This window comes from Aotus nancymaae, unplaced genomic scaffold, assembly GCF_030222135.1.
Source record: "Aotus nancymaae isolate 86718 unplaced genomic scaffold, 86718_ANA_hifiasm-v0.15.2.pri h1tg000030l, whole genome shotgun sequence".
Lineage (NCBI taxonomy): Eukaryota > Metazoa > Chordata > Mammalia > Primates > Aotidae > Aotus > Aotus nancymaae.
The window spans coordinates 6,746,696-6,759,583 of NW_026988443.1; the positions used below are offsets into that span (position 1 = coordinate 6,746,696).

The 12,888-nt window shown below is 44.9% G+C and overlaps 1 pseudogene; it reads left to right on the forward strand.

Moving 5' to 3' along the window:
• LOC105714101 (uracil-DNA glycosylase-like) overlaps nt 1–11,333 on the forward strand; it is a 29,101-nt pseudogene extending 17,768 nt beyond the window's left edge.
• Nucleotides 11,334–12,888: the final 1,555 nt, after the last annotated feature.

Here is a 12,888-nt window from a genome sequence, read left to right on the forward strand (position 1 = left end):
CAGGGCTCTGGTTAGACCCAGTTCTCTCTCACTTCTGTGCCTACTGCACAGTGCTGACTGTGGACAGAGCCTGTATTAGTTCATTCTTACACTGTTATAAAAAGAGCCTGTATTAGTGCAATGGTCACACTGCTATAAAGAAATACCAGCCAGGCATGGTGGCTCACGCCTGTAATCTCAACACTTTGGAATGCTGACAGGGGCGGATCATGAGGTCAAGAGATCGAGACCATCCTGGCCAACATGGTGAAACCCTATCTCTGCCAAAAATACAAAAAATTAGCCGGGTGTGGTGGTATTCCCAGCTACTTGGGAGGCTGAAGCAGGAGAATTGCTTGAAATAGGAAAATGGAAGTTGCGGTGAGCTGAGATCTCCCCACTGCACTACAGCCTGGGTGACAGTGTGAGACCCTGTCTCAAAAAAAAAAAAAAAAAAAAAGAAATACCCGAGACTGGGTAATTTATAAACAAAGGAGGTTTAATTGACTTACAGTTCCACATGGCTGGGGAGGCCTCAGGATACTTACAATCATTGCAGATGGGGAAGCAGTCACCTTCTTCATGAGGCAGCAGGAAAGAGAAGAGTGAACGAAAGAGGAGCTTTCCAAACACTTATAAAACCATCAGATCTCATGAGAACTCAATCACTATTGTGAGAATAGCATGGGGGAAACTGTCCCCATGATCCAGTTACCTCCCTCCCTTGACACGTGGGGATGAGACAGTTCCAGAGGAGATTTGGGTGGGTCACAGAGCCAGACCCTATCAGATCCAGGCCACACTTCCTAGAACCAAGTGGCTTCTTCATCTCCATCACTCTGAGGCACCCAGGGAAGAGGCGAGGGCTGTGGCAGTTTCCCAACCCTGTAAACACAGAAGAGGAGACAGAAACCACAAGAACACAGTGCGCGAGGCAGAGCATTGTCGAGAGAGCTGCAAGCTGCCTCACAGAGCCCCATTCATTCTCACCCAGCTTGGCTGTCAGGCTCAGGAGTGAGAGGCCTTGACTTTTAGCTCCTTGGGGGCTGTGGTGGGAGGGGACCAGAGCTTTCTGGTGGAGAGACATTCCAGGGCAGCCCAGAGGGACTGTCTGTGCAGTGGGGGCGGGACTCAGTCTGGGCTTTACCTTTTTCTTGCCTCTGCCTCCTCAACTCCCAATACTCCTTCTGCTTCTATGTCTTCTGTATTCTCCACAGTGCCAAGCACAGAGTCTTCCATACAGCAGTAAGTACTCAGTAAATGATTACATAAAACTTATAAAAATGGGGAGCCTGCTTGACTCATGATGACTCTGACTCTGTTCTTCCTAGAACGGATACTGATCTTTTCGGACAGAAGGAGAGGACCAAATTTTGGCTGGGCTATTCAGCTGGATTTTACCCAGTGACCACAATAATTGGTTCAAGAAAAGACATATGACTTCAACTGAGCCAATAGGAAGTCTTCCCTGGGATTTAAAAAACTTGAGCTGAGAAGGATGCATGCTCTTTTCTGATCATGAGGCTTTAAGAATGTGAGGCCACAGCTGCTAGAGTCCATGCCACCTGGAGTATAAAGAAAGATCCCGAGCAGTATGATGTGCTCCAGTCTCACTCACTCAGTTGTCAGGCCATGTCTGTCCCACTGGGGACACAGACAAATTCTAGGGGCTGGGTACTGATGGGCCTAACTCAAGCCATTCCCCAAACACAACTGGATTACAATGATAACAGTGATCGTAATACTCATTTTCATTTACGGAGCATTTAGGGTCAGTCTGTGCTCAAGATGCTCTCATTCTGGAGCTAAAGCTGAGCTCTCCCTTCTCTGAGCTCTCAGGGCACCAGATTTGCCCTTCTTTTATGGCAATTACCACATTCTGTGCTGAATTGTTCATTCACAATCATTTACTGGTACTTACCATGTGGAAGCCACTGTACTTGGCACTGGAAAGGAATGTGGAAATCTATAACATGGTTTCATATTAGATTAGGGCAAAGGCGTGCATGACTGCTGTTAGTCAGGCAAGCTTATGCTGAAACTGAAACAACCTGAAATTCTTAGGGGGTTGTTTGTAACCACTAAGGTTTATTTCTTGCTCATGTTTTGTTCCCATTGGGAGGAGCTGAGGACTCTGCTCCCCAGAGCCTGTATTCCAGGACCCTGGCTAACGATGCAGCAGTGTGTGGCAGCAGGAAAAGACAGCATGGCACACTGAGGCCTGAATCTTCTGCCTGGAAATGACCAGCACTCATACTCACATTTCATTGGCTAAAACCAGTCACATGGCCATGCCTGAGCTCGATACCAAATCTTTGTGAGCAAAATACTATCATCTACTATGCTTTCTTCTCTTGACAGCTGGGCTGCATCTTATCACTGTAACCTTCCCAGGGGTCACCCTTGTGCTTTGTACCTAGTGAGTACTATGTTAGTTTGTTCTTGCATTGCTAAAAAGGAACACCTGAGACTGGGTAATTTATAAAGAAAAGTGGTTTATTTGGGCTCACAGTTCTGCAGTCTGTACAGGAAGCATGGTGCTGGCATCTGCTTCTGGTGAGGCCTCAGAAAGTTTCCAATGATGGTGAAAGGCAAAGGGAGAGCCAGAGTATCACAGGATGAGAGGAGGAGCCAGACAGACAGAGAGAGGGAGGTGCCATGCTCTTTTAAACAACCAGATCTTGTGTGAACTCGGAGCCAGAACTCACTCATTATCTGAGGACAGCACCCAAATTCATGAGGGATTCACCCCCATGACCCAAACACCTCGCATGAGACCCATTTTCAACACTGGAGATTACATTTGAATGTGAGATCTGGAAGGGACAAGACATCCAAACCACATCAAACACTCAAGGATTACGTGCACTCTTTCCTTTGTACCATTTATCACAATTATAATAAACACTCAGGCCACTGTATGTTTAATGTCTGTCTCACCCACTGGACTATAAATGGCCTCAGGGAAGGTCCAGTGTCTGTCTGCTCTTAAAGTAATTCAACCATATTTAAATAAAGTACTGCTTAATTGCTTTAACCAGCACTTAGTATCAGATGCATACTAATACCAATGAATGCTTGTTCACAAATATATGAATAAATAAGGAAAAAGCCCATGAAGGAATTGACACCTGCTTCATTCATTTGCTATTACAGCTGTGGTATATGTCAAGTCCTGTTTCAGGTTCAGAGATGGAGAAGTGAATTGCACCCCCTTGTCCCATCCTTCTGGTGCTGGTGGCTTGCTCAGGATTAAATCCAGCCTGCACCTCATGTAACCAAATGAAATTGCCAATAATGAGCTGCTTTTGACCAATAAAAATGGCAATTTTATATGGTTCATCACAATCTGAAACAGATGAGAGCTCTGTTTGAAGCTGGGAGCCCACCTATTAGTCAATGTTTTTCTATCTTCACAGTATCCTCCTGACCCCCAGTGCACATTCACAGAATTCTAGAATACAAAAATCTTTGGACAAAATATCCTCCAAGCCCTAAAATTCTCTATCCCTGAACCAAGCTCTCATGTAGGACTGTCAGGCACCGTAATACGTGGAGCTGAGCATCTCATGGCAAGTCCCCTTCCCCCAAAGCTGACTGGCACCTGATGCATCTGGGAGCCCCAAAGGGGGTCCCAGGCCCCAGGGCCAGCACAGGCTGCTGCACGCAGTGTCTTCTACGGGGCCTGTGCCTGTGGCATTGATCCCTCTGCTAACTAGATGAGAAATTGCAGCAGTCTTTCCTTGCATGGCTTTTCCATGCATCTCTGTCAATGCCGGTTTACATTCTGGGATTGAACTAATTTGTTTCCGTTTGCTCCTGGCTGCAGGCTTCAGGCAGCTCAGCTTTGTTGTCCTGGGTTTGCAACTTGCCAAACTCCCTCCTCTAGCCTTTCCCCTCCCCAGCTAACCACATCTGAGGGCAAAAAGGATTAGCAAGCTCAGTGTGATGTGATTCTGGCACTCTCAGCCTGGATTCTTCTGCTACCGCAGAGGGCTGGAGGTGGGGAGAGTGATGACTTAGTTACTGCATGGAAGAAAGAGGTGGGGAAAATGAACCTTTAGGGCCCAGCTTGGGTGCTGCCCAGCCGGGAACATCCCCACTCTGACAGCTAGCAAATAAAACTGCCCACAGTGGTGATGCTGATTGCAGCTAATGTTTTCTGAGAATTAGGCACCAGTTCTGTGCTAATTCCTTTGCATGCATTTCAGACCGTCCTTTCTGCAATCTATCTCAATGACAAGACTGTTATTTTGCCCATTTTGTGGATGAAAAAACCAGAACCCCAAAAGAGAAATAATTCATCTGAGATCACTTATTAGGACTCAAGCTTTAATACCTCATGTGCCTGACTCAAGAATTCACATCCTTACAACTGCTCCATATCCGCCCACCCCCCAAATCTTGATGCATACAGGTATCTCCTGAACAAAACGCATCTTCCCTGAGCCTAAAAATGGGGGGGATGAGGTGTGGATTTCCAAAAACTAGAGCACAGAGACACCTTTTCGGAGATCAGAGACGGCATTAAGAGACTTGCATTCCTCCAGCTGTCGTCCTATGGCATGTTTTCATTTTAAAGTGGCAAATGAGGAAGATGCTTCCTCAGGGCTTCCCAGAGACCTGCATATTGGCCGACAAGAGGGCCAATTTTCTCATTGACATTCTTCTTCTTAATAGAGTAAGTCATTTCAGCTGTAAAAATATTTATTTTTAACCCCGCATGGGACTGTCTACAAACTATTTTCATGTTGAATGTAAAAGAGTCAAACCTGTAACTATTTTATTTTTTATTTTTATTTTTTCAGAATTGGCCTGCAAAACATCTGCTTAATATTTTCCAAAGTTGAATCCATGCAAACTCTACAACCCAACAATTTCACTCCTGGTGTTACAGTGGAGGGTCTTTACAAGTCATCCAAATTCTTGGCGTTTTGAACAAAAAGTTGGAGAACACACAAAGAAAGCAATTAAAGAACGAAGCAATGAAAGCACAGATTTATGTAACAAAAGTACACTCCATAGAGTGGGAGGTGGCTCGAGCAAGCAGCTCAAAAGCGCTGGTTACAGAATTTTCTGAGGTTTAAATAACCTCCAGAGGTTTCCATTGGTTACTTGGTTACACCCTATGTAAATTGTAAGACTTGGCCTGCAACAAGTCTGATAGGTTGCAGCAGGCAACCAATCAGAGGGGGAAGTGAAGTTACAAATTTACATATGAAGACTTGGCCCCTGCCGCTGGAGGGGACCAATCATAGGTACTTTCCATTTTTCATCTGCAAGGCAGTGCAAAGGGAGTAGCCCCTGATTCCTTTGTTACTTGGGTGTAGAGAGGTGGGATTTTCCTCTGGATTCAGTTCTAGGAAGTTAGTGCAAATCAATCTCAGGTTCCCTGTTTTCAGACTCTATTCTGCCTCACTGGGTAAAGACCAAATAGAAATGAGCATGTGTTCATTTAAGAGTGACATTCAGAGCAGTGCTTACAGCTACAAACCAGAAAGTATGCACATACCCTGGGCTGAGGAGGGAATTATGGTAGAGTACATGGTGGACTACTGCACCACAGTGAGAGGGAGCAATCTTCAGACCAATCCAGGGACACGGAAGGATCTCACACCCACTGTGTGAACTAAGCAGAAAGAGTCAGACACGGTTACATACATCCTGTATGATTTGATGCTTATGATGTTTAAAAACAGGCTAACCCTAACCCTAACCCTCTACTCACTAATGCTTTTTGTTTGTTTGTTTATTTGAGACAGATTTTTGCTCCGTTGCCTAGGCTGAAGTGCTCACTGCAACCTCCGCCCCACAAGCTCAGGTGAACCTCCCACCTCAGACTTCCAAGTAGCCACGACTACAGGCCTGCATCACCGAGCCCAGATAATGTTTTTATTTTTAGTAGCAATGAAGTTTCGCCATGTTGCTGAGGCTACTAATGCGTTTTTAATTGTCTTTCTCTTCCCTGTCTTGCCTCCCCATCTCTCTTCCTCACCTGTGCTTCTAGAACGACCTCCCAGGTAATGTCCCTGCACCAGCTCTTGTCTCAGAGTCTGCTTGCCGGGCCTCAGGAACTGAGACAGTGCATAATTTATGTCTCTGTTATGTCAGTGATTCATCGTTTGGCTCCATCTAGCACCTCCATAAGCCCAGGGACTTTGTCTTGTTCACTGATGTGTCCAAAGTACCTGGAAGAGTGCCAGGCAGATTATTGACACTCAATAAGTACTTCTTAGATGTTGAAGAAAATATGCGGACATAGCCAGGAGGCTAAGATCTAGAAAGCATCAAGCTGCCCGGAAGCTGTTTCACTCAGACAAAAGGCAACATTATACACACACACACACTCTGATCTCACAATAACTCTTACAGTAGTTATTGTCTTAACAACATAGACAGGGTAAATGCTTAGTTCTTCACTATGTTGAAGCTTAGTAGAGGCAGAGCATGTCTGTCTTATTTCTGCTGTAGCCCCAGGGCTTAGCACCTAGTCAGGCCATAGTAGGGGCTCAACAGATATTTGCTGAGTAAATAAATGAGTGAGTTCAAGCATCCTGCCTAAAGCCACAGCTGGGAAGTGTTGAAGCTTAGATTTGCACTCAGTTTAGTTTGAGTTCAAAGCCCAGGTTCTCTGGCTGTTGCAGGCTGCTGCTCCAGTGTGGATATACACAGACCCTTTAACTGCTGTCCTCCTCCCCACTGACTTTCTCACGAGCTATTCAGACTAAAATACCTATTATTTAAACATACAAAGGAAAAATCTTCAATGACTGGATTTTATAAAGAAAACTTTCTAAAGGTTTATATATATTAGATAGATGATAGATAGATAGATGTAATGTTACAGCTTTTATAAGGAAAACATTATAAAGACAACTCCTTGGTGCAGGGTGGGCCCAGTCAGAATGTGGCCAAAGGGTGGATTCCATGACTCTCTTGCCCTTGGTCTTTAAACTCCCAATGAGTATCAGTGAAACTCACCGAACTCTTGGCCTGGATCAACAGACAAAGAAAATGGTGCCTAGCTAGGTAATCCGCGGTCCGGCTTTGCATTCTGGTTTAAATCCACAGACTTAAACAAATGGGACTTACGAGGGATGGGCAGGCTGGGCACAGTGGTTCACAAGTGTAATCCCAGCACTTCGGCAAATAGATCACCTGAGGTCAGACAGACCAGCCTGGCCAACATGGTGAAACCCCGTCTCTACTAAAAAATACAAAAAAAAAAAATTAGCTGGGCATGGTGGTGGGTCCATGAAATCCCAGCTACTTGGGAGTCTAAGGCAGGAGAAATGCTTGAACCCAGGAGGTGGACATTGCAGTGAGCTGAGACTGAGCTACTACACCCTAGCCTGGGTGACAGAACAAGACTCCGTCTAAGAAAAAAAAGGATGGACAGAGGGCAGCGAAGGGGATCTCACTGGCCAGAGACATCTTTCTAGTGCTCTATGCTGACTTGACTCTTGTTCAAAACTCCCTTGACTATTCAAGGAGTTGCACAAATAACAGATCTGAGTGGGCATTGGCCGCTCATAGCTTGTCTTCTCTAGAGTCAGTAAATATGCTTGACACAATTGGCTGTGGCCTACAACTGTGGCATCACACAGGTAGGAAAGAGTGTTTTTCCTAGGGCTGTGAGCAGAGCCAGCTAGCTATGGGACTAAGCTGGATGTAGTAGGATGTTGAACAACATCTTCAAATTACATTATTGTGTTCAGATCTGGTTTTCTAGGTTTATATGGTCAGAATAACATCCCTGGGAGTGAGAGACCTCATGGAGGCAATGATAAGTGTTTTGAGGGAACGTGAGATTGGAAGTTGGGGAGACAATTAAAATTAGATCACAAAACAGAAACGCCTAAGAGGAGGGAGCAAGATGTTAAGCAGACGTGCTGGAAAATGAAGGAAGTATGAGTGGGAGGACAGATCTACCTGAGGGAACCCTGTGAGCTGGTGAGGAGAAGACCCAAGCCCACGGGGAAGTAGGTGAGGAGGTCCTGAGAACCCCTCCGCTGTCGCGTATCCTCAGTCTTTGTTCACCAGGTGACATTCCCTCCTCACGGGTGATCACTGGATGCTGGAACACCCTCTCTAGTCTGATTTGCTGCAAAGGCCCCTGTCCTGAGATAGGCTCCCTTTGCGTCCTGATTCCCATCAGAATTCCCCATCCCCTCTGCATCTTGTTTGCTGTGTCACTCAGGGTCTGCTCCACTGAAGTGACACTTACACCAACGGATGGCTCAAGGAACTCAAAATCAGCCAAGAAGCCAGAAGAGGCATGGATCAGCCAGCTGCTTTCCTCTGTTGTCCAGTCTAGCTGAATTCAAGATTCCAACTGAGGAAGGAAGTTAGAATCGTGGAAGGGAACACCCCATGCTCCTTCCCTCTCCCGCTGGTCAGGATGCACCACTGCACTGCACTCCCAATCCTGTACAGACACACAAGGGACTCTATCACCCAAGCACACACAGCATCTTGACTACACACACATTCTCACGTATTGCACTAGCATCTTCAGCTTTGCCCTGCTTTCTGTGCTGGGCGACTCAGCTATGTCAACTACATCCATGGGTACCTTTGCCTTCTGGCTTCCAGGTTGGTTTGGACAATTAAAAACCAGAAAGACTCAAATGGTTCCTAACATTCTCCAAATCAGCAGAAGTAAGGTGCCTGGAGTCAAAAGTGATTCTAAAAATCAGAGGACTCTTGAAGGACGCAGACATTCCATAGCCTGACTCACTCTTAGCTAGATTATAAGAGGCAGAGGGACCCTATTAATATCTGTACTGAAGTTTTGACCACCCATCAATCTATCTATGTAGTAAAAGTGGCCAAGGCACACTCAGGATACTTTTTTTTAGGTTTATGTCTATTCATCAGAAACAAAGAAAAATGTATTATATCACGTGTAGATATACAGGGAACAGCTAGGTTATTTATGGAAAGTGTGTGTATGTGTGTCTGGGTGGCAATTACCTGGTTGTCTCCTTCCATTACTTCCCCAAGTCACTGGACCATGGAATTCTTTCAACTGGGACAAGGCCATTGTCTGTCCCTGCACAGAGCTGTCAACCAACAGTCATGTGCTCATGAGTAACACCGTTGTCAGCAACAGCTCATTCCTATTTATTAGTTATTAGCCCTCCAGCTAATAACTAGGATAATGGAGGACACAGAGCATTATAATACTTTGGGATATTATAAGAGAAAATTTCTACTGAGAGAGCCTTGGCCATTACTCTCCCCGGCCCTTACATTTTTAAGGTTACTTCATGTTCATGGCTCTGGTTTTCCAGACATTTACTGCATTGTCTGATCCAGAAGCAGCTGGAGCTCTGGAAGCAACTATGCATAAAAAGAGAAAGGTAGCTTTTGTTGAGCTCTACTCTATGCCAAGATTAAAGTTTGGACAATTTTTTTCTTAATCTTCCTAATGACCCATCCGTGGAAAAGGCCTTGGCAGAATTTCCATCTTATAGCAGAGAAACCGAGGTCCAGAGATGTCATGCCACTCGCCTAAGGTCCTCCAAGTTAGGCCAGCACTGAAACACACCAAGGCCCCTGGAAATCTCTGCTGTTGTCGGACATCAGTGCCAGTGGCTGATGACAACAAATGTTTAGTGACAGAAATGAGGACGGTTTCTCCTGTGATGTAGAGAAATAGTTTTCTCCAACCCAAATTGAAAACTTTGCCAACAACGTAGTAAAATGTGGCTGATGTTTGACTCTTGTTTTAGGATTTTCCAGAGAAATTGAATAAATGCAGAAACTGGCTCACATGATTACAGAGGCTGAGAAGTCCTACAGCCTGCCATCTGCACCACTGGCAAGCTGGAGAAGCAGGTATCTTCGTGGTGCAGTTTGTCCAAGTCCTCAGGCTTCATAAACAAGGGTGGGAATGGGGAGGGCAGGCAGTGTCTGTTCCCATATGAGTCTGAAGACTCTGGAACCAGAAGTGCTGACATCTGAGGGCAGGAAAAGATGGGTGTCCCAGCTGAAACAGAAAGCAAATTCACCTTTCTTCTGCCCTTTTGTTCTCTCTGGGCCCTCAGTGAGTTGAGTGATGCCCCCCTGCATTAATGAAGGCCATCTGCTTTACTCCATCCACAAACCCAAATGTGGATCTCTTCCAGAAACACCTGTGCAGACATTAAGGGATGCCCAGAAATAATGTTTCACCAGCTATCTGGGCATCCCTTAGTCCAGTCGAGTTGACATAAAATTAACCATCACAACCCCCAAATCACAGTGAAATAGTGTGAGACCCAGATAAAAATATGCAACTAATTAAAACATTTTTTGAATTGCTGATTGCTACAGTCAGTGGAAGGCTTGTGGGTCCCTGGGCTGTGTCATTCGCTCCTTCCTCAGCTCCAGGATGAATGGCCAGAAGACATTCTACTGCTTCCTCTCTCCCAGCCTGGCTGGGAAATGACATTCCCACAGCCCCAAACCAGCTGACCTGGGGACTTACATGGCAGCTGTAGCTTATGAGAACTGAGATGCAGAGGCCCACACCACCAAGAAAGCCAGGGCCGGGCAGGATGAGGCCAGTATATTACCCTCCTCACTGCTGAGCACTGAGTAGTTGGTTCATATCCAGAGGAGAAGGCCAGTGCTCTGCCTAGACTCATGGCTCAGCACAGGCTCATGGCTCACAACTACCCATGGGTTTTGGTGTGAGTTGGAAGAAACACCTCAGTGCAGTTCAGGAAATAGTATTTTATAAGGCTGTTTGTGCAGAATAAATCCAAAGATTGCTAACAATGTAATGTTACAAATTATTTATCCACCCCCACACCAAGTTTTCACCTATACCCAGATGTGTAACATAAGAGATGTGACATTTCTCATCCATATCATGGACCCAGTCAAGCTCACAGGCTCTGCTTTCACATGCAAAGACCTGTTCCACTTCTGCCCATTTCAGAAAACCTTTAAAAACTGTTGTCTGAAGACGTAGATCGTTTTGTTCACCCTCGCCATGGAGATTTATCTGGGTGGACCAAGATAAATCAAGAATAGGGGTTCTTCTACTCAATGCTGCCGTACTATTCCGGCCCATCAAGACAGTTCTCATAAGGAGAGAGGCTGGGAGCAACTCACTGATGCAGTTGAGTCTTAGCTAAATCAGAACTCGCACAGCCTTTCTTCTTGCTCTGGGGCTCTTGTGCTCAGAAGAAGGGCAATGCCATGAATAGGAAACAGCACCACATTCTGCAGCTGGCTCATCCCTTCCTGTTGTCTGAGTATAGAGGTTCTTTGGATGTAGACACTTTTCTAAGACCAGTAAGCTGCTACAGAAGTCTGGCAAGAAGCCCATCAACTGGAAGGAGCTAGGATCCTCAACTTGAGGGGTGGTCCTTCTCCACTGGTGGTTTTTGAGAAACTGCTGTTGAAGTATTTGCCAGTTATGAAGGAGAATGGAAAATTTCCCTGTTAATTCTTAAGTACACTGCATAAGGGGACAAAGCTTCCATAAAGCAGCCATGAACCAGGATGCCCAGAAATGGCAGCTTTATACAGCCAGATACAGCAAAGACGACTCTTTGGCCAAATGTCTTTCTCTGCAACATGGCTTTGGCCCAAAATATGCAAACTTCACAAAGGACAGATGATATCAAATACTTATTCTGCGTTCGTCACCTCCCTTACTGTCATGGTTAAAGGTTGGAGAGGTGCACATTTTTGGTATAGCCGTAGTTTGATGCCTACTGTTTCTTGGTTTTTCCTGCTGGATTAGACCTTCAGTAATAAGGTGTTGGGGTGCTTTTTCTGAGAAAGGCTCCCCTGGAACCAGCCCAGCAGGCATTCCATTTGCAGCCAGATACACTGTCCCCTTGATCTTTCAAAAATCCCTCAGGCTTCTCCTTGAAGGAAGCAGGAAGGTGTTTTGCAAGTTTCTAGAACTCTGGCCCAGAAATTAGGAATCAATTTTTTGATTGTAGTAGAGATGAAGCTTCCTGAGGAATAGTCCTGAGTATGAGCCTTAACAGATAGGGAGTGAGAGAAGTGGGCTGGGTGTTGTTATCCTGTTATTCTCTGAATGTTTCATGGAATCCAAACAAGGACAAGGGAAAAAGCGATTTTTTTTTTTTTTAATGGAGGATGATTTTTCTCCTAGGGTTAGTCTAAGTTGGAATTTTTAAGGCAGCATGGACTGCCACATGCTGTTTTTATGTAGACTGAAATCACTTTGGGATATTTTTCTGCCACACTAGGAAGTTTCAGTTTTTAAAACAATGCTTACGCAGATATGTATTTTTTCTCAATGCTTTTCTTTTAAGAGACAGTCTTCATTGGGTTTTCACCCCCAACCCTTGATCTTGTTAGGATGTCATTTTTGCTGTTCTCCAGGTGAAAGCATTAACCCTGCACAAGTTTGGTAATAAAAGATTGTTGAAGTTTCTAGAAAATTTTTGATAGTGCTGTTCCTCTGCTCAAAGCTGTCAATAGCTTCCTATGACATGTGTTAATTTCCTATTGCTGCTGTCACAAAGGACCACAACACAAATTTACTATCTTACAGTTCTAGAATCAGAAGTCTGACTTGGTCTCACTGCGCTACAAACAAGGTGTTATCAGGGCCTGATTTCTTTCTGTAGTCTCTAGAGGAGAAATCTGTTTCCTTCCTTTTCCAAGGGTTCAATTCCATGGAACAGAAGTGATACCATTTTTTCAGGCAAACATCTAACTTTCTGAGTTGACAGAACTCAAATATTATGACTACTACATTATGTCATGCATGTTTTCTAAAACACACGATTGGATTTGTTTCTTATTATAAGTGATATTTCCACCCTCATCCTTGGCTTTGTCCCATTCCTTCATCTTCAAAGCCATGAACGTCACTCTTTCCTGATTCATTTTTGTAGTCACATTTTTCTTTGTGACCAAAGCTGAAAAAAT